Source organism: Anomaloglossus baeobatrachus, chromosome 12, assembly GCF_048569485.1.
Source record: "Anomaloglossus baeobatrachus isolate aAnoBae1 chromosome 12, aAnoBae1.hap1, whole genome shotgun sequence".
NCBI classification, from domain to species: domain Eukaryota; kingdom Metazoa; phylum Chordata; class Amphibia; order Anura; family Aromobatidae; genus Anomaloglossus; species Anomaloglossus baeobatrachus.
This window is the reverse complement of record NC_134364.1, coordinates 71870096-71877556: the sequence shown is the minus strand read 5'-3', so window position 1 is coordinate 71877556 and position 7461 is coordinate 71870096.

The window sequence follows — 7461 nt, the reverse complement described above, 5'->3', positions numbered from 1 at the left end:
ACAAGAAGGGAGGGGGCACTGCCAGGGAGTGATGAGGGATTATGACTGGAGTCATAATTCATCTTCATATCCCGGGATTTGCCTCACAAGAGGACTTCCTGTTCCTGTCCTGGCTGAGGTGGAAGCTTAGAGGAGAATCTCCTGCCACCCCTCACAGAAACCGACTAAAAACAGACCCCCCGGACGAGCCACCAAACAGAGAGCAGCACAGGAGGTTACCTAAAGCAGACAGCTATGGAAAGGTACCTCCTGAGAAGCTCTGGGAGCGGTGAATCAGCCTGGAGAAGCTTTGATATGGACAGAGGAGAAGATAAGATAATGGCACCGAGCCTGATGGGGGAGGAGCCTGAACGCATGGTGAGAGACACAGAAAAGCAAACACAGAGCTGGAAGGGGAGAGATAAGGGAGATATGAGCGAGGAGACAGGAGATAAGGAAGATATGAGCGAGGAGTCACAGGAGGACACAGCAGGAGAGAGGTGGATGCAGGGGACTGATGATGGTGGATCGCAATGGGAGGATGAAGGAGATATGGAGGCAGAGGGGAGAGAGGATGCAGACAAAGCAGGGCAGCTCAAAGACACAGCATGTTGGAGTATGAAACTGACAAACAGCACAGGGAGATTAATCCCACTCAGACTCACAGGAAGTCAAATGCAAGAATTCATAGTACCCCTTCCAAAGGAAACAAAAAGCAGCCTACTACACCAACATCACAAGCCTGCAAGCTATTGGGGGATGGAGGTGGTGGCCCAGTCCAGACAAAGAGAACTAAGAAAACAGCACCACCTGCAGGCCAAGACAAGTACACACAAAAGCTTAATGTGGACTATAAAAAACTGGCTGAAGAAGTGACATCACACTTGTCAAAAGAGGTTAAAGTGGCTATTGAGGCAGCCATACAAACATCATTAGCTAATATGCAAAAACAGATAAATGCCCATGCCTCTAGACTGGCAGAATCAGAGCAGAGAATATCTGACTCCGAGGAGACAATACTGGCTATGCAGGCACAAATAGCAGCTCTAGCAAAATCTAATGAATACTTGAAGGATAAAGCAGACGATTTGGAAAACAGATCGAGACGAAACAACCTACGTATAGTCGGTTTGCCAGAGTCTGTATCGATTGGACAGTTGGATAATATATGCGAGTTGGAGCTACCGCAGGCCCTGGGCATAAAGGCGAAATTCAGAGTTGAAAGAGCCCACAGAGTGGGTCCACTGAGACACCAGGAGGCGAATAAGGGAGAGGGCCAAAACTCAAACAAGAATACCCCGATAAGAGCCAGGCAGGTGATTGTCAAATACCTTGATTATAAGCATAAGGAGGAAATATTGAGGGCCTTTAGAGAACGAAAGCGTCCACTACAATATCAAGGCAACAGACTGCTAATTTTTGGGGATTATTCAGCGGAAGTATCCAGAAGGAGAAAAGAATTTACCAAAATTTGCTCATTTCTGTACAACAAAAAAGTAAAGTGCCAGCTATTATACCCTGCTACACTGAAAGTTAGAAACCCCAATGGCTCGTTTGTATACTGCAAGGACTACAAAGAAGCAGAAAACATTCTCATGGCAGAGCTCAACAAGACTAGGTCAGAAAGGCAAGAAAAAGGAGCTAGTGGAGAAGGGAATAATAGAAGAGGATCCCCCACAAGCTCAGGAAGAGATGTGGGACGTCTTGGGGGACAAAAGCAAGTCGAGACCAGGGAGGAAAGGAGGCCAAGCCCGGGTCGACAGCATAATTCTCGCCTGGAACACAGGAACCAACCCTTGGAGAGAAACCATGATACCTGAACTGGAACTCGCTCATTGTTTTTCCTTTTTTTGCCTGTTTTTTTTTTTTTTTTTTCTCTCTTCCCAAACAGGGAGAGGCGTTGAGGAGGATGCATTACGGAGAGAGGGTTGGGGAGGTGAGAGGAGGAGGGGGAAGGGAGAAAAGAGAGGAAAACATCCCAAAGTCTGGGTCCTCTTCCCCCCCCTCTCTTTTTTTTTTTTTTTTTTTTTTTTTTTTTTGTTCTTCTCCTTTCTTTCTCCATCTTCTCTCCCCTTGGTCTTTTTTTTTTTTCTTTTTTTCTTTTTCTCCTTTGTCCAGGAACATCATCCAAATTCAAATGAAGTGGGCCTGTTCTGGGCGGACTGATGGCTACCTGGAGTCAGAGATAAGTAGGACTGGAGAATCTTGCTGAGGTTTTGACATACTGTGCTAATTTTTGCATAATTTTCAAAGGCTTATTCAAGTTAGTCCGGGGATAGAACATATATTTTTTGGGGGGTGATTAGGGAGCTACATATTTTGGCTAGGAATAGGGGAGCTCACCAACGTGGCGGGAAGCGCCGTGGATTTCTCGGAAGGGAAAATATGTTTTACAGTTACATGCTTTTTGTTGTATTTGTTATATTTGCAAGGTGGGGAAAGGGAGTGTCGATTTTGTGGTACCAACTGTGATTCTAGTGTCGAACATCTCGTCTTCCTTGATGCAGGGGCCCATAGGGGAGGGAGTAGTAAAAGCAGAATACACAGGTTAACATGATACAGATAACTACGTGGAATGTTAAAGGGCTGAGATCACCTAACAAACGAGCAATGATATTGAGACATCTGAAAAGACTAAAGACAGACATTGCCTTATTACAGGAAACCCACTTGGGGGGGGAGGACTTTTTCCGCATGAAGAAACATTGGGTGGGCACCGTTTACGGGGCAGCGGCACAAGGTAGAAAAGCGGGCACTATGATTCTAATAAATAAACAATTCAGTCATGAGGTAGTGGCACATGAGGCAGACGACCATGGAAGGTGGCAGCACTTAACAATCGTTAGTCCAGCGGGTAAACTCAGTATTTATAATGTCTATGGCCCAAATTCACAACAAATCACATTTCATGATGACATAAAGGCCACCATATTAGCAGATGGGGAGGCTAACATTATAGTGGGAGGCGATTTTAACACTGTCCCAGACTCAGCTGAAGATAGGAGGAGGGGCGAGGAAGGGACAGCTAATGTGGGCAGGAGTTTAGACAATAGGGATGTAACATTAGAAGACGTAGGACTGAAAGACATCTGGAGACTAACTCACCCACATGACAGAGAGTATACACACTTCTCTCACCCTCATGATAGCTGGTCACGTATTGATCAGTTCTGGATCTCGCAAGACTTACTGAGTGGAACGCAAGATTGTGTGATAGAGAATATGGTGATCTCTGATCATAGTCCGGTGAGATTGGGCATTAGAGAGAAATTCAGGAGAGGTACAGATATCATATGGAGATTCCCATCGTTCCTTCTCAGGCAAGATAATTTCCATAAGGTGCTACAGGAGTGGTGGGGAGAATTCGCAGAGGACAATAAGGAACATAGAGAGTCCCCAGTGATATTTTGGGAAACGGCAAAAGCGGTCCTAAGGGGCCGTCTGGTGGGGTACGCAGCCATGATCAAACGGAAAACCAATGAGAATTATAATTTCCATAGTGAAGCAGTACGGGTAGCATATACAAATTATGTGACAAATAGATCTCCCATGACAAAAGGCAGATGGTTGGAGGCAAAAGAGGGATTTGACGAATGGGCCAAAAAAAAGGAACAACTATTCTGGTCGCACAAGGAGGTTGACTTACATAGGTTTGGCAACAAGGCGGGAAGGATGTTGGCCAATCTGGCAAGGGGCAGCAGAAAGATGACAGTGATCTCTAAACTGAAAACAAAGGGGGGAGAGGTGACTACGGATCCTAAGGACATTAATAAACTGTTGGGAGATTACTATAGAAAACTATATGGGTCAGGGAATAACGACATGACTGATGAGGCAGAGTGGCTAAGACAAGCCCAAATGCCTAGCTTGACGGAGGAAGATTTGAGTGCCTTAAACACAGATATCACAGTAGAGGAGGTGACGAGAACAATTGGGGAGCTTAACACCAACAAGGCACCGGGACCTGACGGTTTCAATAGTGAATTCTATAAGGCTCTGAAGGATCTGATCTCGCCGGATCTAACCTCAGTCTTTAATGCTTTCCTGGGAGGGGCGGAAATACCCAAAAATTCCAACATAGCATATATTAAATTACTCCCCAAGGGAACCAAGGACCTGGATGATCCCTCTAGTTATAGACCTATATCGCTCATAAATCAGGATTTAAAAATTATGTCCAAGATCATGGCTAATAGACTGGCCGAGATCTTACCTAGGATCATTACGAATCACCAGGTGGGGTTTATCAAGGGGAGAAATGCCGTTACCAATATCCGAAAGACAATTCTAGTGGTAGACGCGGTTAGACTGGGTCTCACTGAGGGAGGGGCTAGACCTGCCCTAGTTACACTTGACGCAGAAAAAGCGTTTGATAATGTAAATTGGGGGTGGTTAGACAGGGTAATGGAGGCCATAGGGATTGTAGGCAAGATGAGACTTTACATTAGAAACCTTTATGCCAACTCGGGAGCTAGGGTACACACTCCGGGCTTTCTATCAGACGTGTTCCCTTTGATGAAGGGAACAAGACAGGGCTGCCCATTATCTCCTATTTTATTCAACCTGGCAATCGAGCCGTTGTCAAGAATACTACAGGGACAAAATAGCTTTAAAGGAATCAAGATAAGGGGTTCAGAAGTAAAGACAGCGCTTTTTGCTGATGACATCATACTTTATATGGGGGACCCCGGTGCGGATTTGCCACAGACTCTTGCCTTGATTGAAAAATTTGGCTCATTCTCCGGTTTCAAACTGAACAAAAAAAAATGCGAGATCATGTTCCTAAAGGGGCATTATGGGACAATGGGGGGACAAATAAGGGATGGCTGTCTATGTGGAATTCCTATAGCACAATCTTCAATTAAATACCTGGGAGTGCATATAGGAAGATCGGTGGAAACAATCTATAACTTGAATTATGGACCGCTAATCAGGAAAATTATAGTTCAATTAAAGGGATGGAAAGGTCTGCCACTTCCATTACTGGCAAGATGCCACCTGATAAAAATGATGAGCTTTCCTAGGCTGCTGTATCCCTTCCAGACAATCCCGCTATTGCTAAAACTAAAGGATGTGAATAAGCTCAACTCCGCGTATACAGAATTTCTGTGGAGGGGAAGGAAACCCAGAATAAAGCTGCGTACGCTGATGAAGTCAGCAGAGGAGGGAGGTCTAAACTTTCCAGATGTCCAAGGGTATAATCTTGTATGTATCATGAGGCATGTAATTGATTGGGTGAGAGGAACGAGTAGGCACTCAGATCATGCGATGGAAACTAAATATGCGTCACCGTGGGATCTGACGTCCATTCTGCACTCCCCACTATCCAGGGTTGAAGGGCACATAAGGAACTCAATTATATTCCGAGACACCATGCTAACATGGAAGTCGGTAAGGAAAAAACTGGGGCTCTCATGGAAAGTGTCCAAGTACTTGAACCCCTGGGCATTCCCAAATTTTCCCCTGGGACGAGAAAACAAGCTATTTACTAGATGGAAAGAGAGGGGAGTCAGGAGAATGATAGATGTTATGAATGTGGAGGACAGGAGGTGGATGACAGGTCGGGAAGTGTTGGATAAGTACAACCTTAATAGCTCACATGTCATCCAGTATGAACAATTGAAACATGGAATAATAGGAGACCTGGGTGTGGTTGGAAGAGAGCTGAACAGAAGTTCGATTGATGAGTTACTGGAATGTGATATAACAAGTATAAATGTCTCTAAAATTTATCGATCGCTAAGGGGGGTGCTTATCTCTCGGGAGGATAGTCGGACTTTAAAAGCGTGGGGGAAACAATTGGGAAGGGAAGAAGTGGTGGATGATATACTGAGAGGATGGGTACAAGTGCGGAAACACATTACCAATGAGAGATGGAGAGACACTCAATTCAGAATTCTACATAGGGCCATTATAGGTTTCAACATACCAGGTAGGGATAGGTGGTGTCCTAAGTGTCAAAAAGAAAAAACGGATATGCTGCATGGGCTATGGGAATGTGAGACAATCGCTAGGTTCTGGAACCAAGTCAGACTATTTGCCCAGTCAACATGGGGAATTTTCAGCAAACTAGACTTAATGGTGTGGATTTTCCACTCCTTTGAGGGAGGAGTAGGAGGAGGACCGAGCACGCAGGAAAAGAGGAAATACGCAATAATGCATGACATAGCCATGATAGCTAAGCGTTGCATCTTAAAACACTGGATTCAAAGGGAGGGCCCATCCATAAAGGAGGTTGTGGGCGAACTACACAACCTTCTGAAGTGGGAAAAACTAGAAGCGGAGAGGGATAAAGATGGGTTGACAGCCAAGTTTTTTGTGAGATGGAGACATTTTATTGAAAGCCAATTCACACAGGGAGAAATAATTAACCTGATGGCACCTTTTGTTCACTCGGAGTGGTATATCCTGAGCGATATCCAGGACAGCCTGGGTAAACTGAGAATCACCTAGGAGGGGGCTCTGGCGGGAGGGGGAGACGAGACGGTTGGGAATACCAAGACACGCTAGCAAAATTGAAATCATTCAGGGACGACACAGAGATTTAACGAATTGTATTGCATATGTTATATTATATTTCATTACCTATGTTTTGGTTTAATGTTACTGTATACTATCTTAAATCGAACAGCAACATGGAACTCCAAATTGGGGTATCACCCACCTCTATGTCACATTTTGTCAGACGAATGTTCTTCTTTTGCAATGATACTTGTCATGTTTTTACAAATTTGAAAAATCAATAAAAAACGTTTTGGAAAAGGTGTGTTCAAAATTTTGGTCTGTACTATATATATATATATACAGTTAGGTCCAGAAATATTTGGACAGTGACACAAGTTTTGTTATTTTAGCCGTTTACAAAAACATGTTCAGAAATACAATTATATATATAATATGGGCTGAAAGTGCACACTCCCAGCTGCAATATGAGAGTTTTCACATCCAAATCGGAGAAAGGGTTTAGGAATCATAGCTCTGCAATGCATAGCCTCCTCTTTTTCAAGGGACCAAAAGTAATTGGACAAGGGACTCTAAGGGCTGCAATTAACTCTGAAGGCGTCTCCCTCGTTAACCTGTAATCAATGAAGTAGTTAAAAGGTCTGGGGTTGATTACAGGTGTGTGGTTTTGCATTTGGAAGCTGTTGCTGTGACCAGACAACATGCGGTCTAAGGAACTCTCAATTGAGGTGAAGCAGAACATCCTGAGGCTGAAAAAAAAGAAAAAATCCATCAGAAAGATAGCAGACATGCTTGGAGTAGCAAAATCAACAGTCGGGTACATTCTGAGAAAAAAGGAATTGACTGGTGAGCTTGGGAACTCAAAAAGGCCTGGGCGTCCACGGATGACAACAGTGGTGGATGATCGCCGCATACTTTCTTTGGTGAAGAAGAACCCGTTCACAACATCAACTGAAGTCCAGAACACTCTCAGTGAAGTAGGTGTATCTGTCTCTAAGTCAACAGTAAAGAGAAGACTCC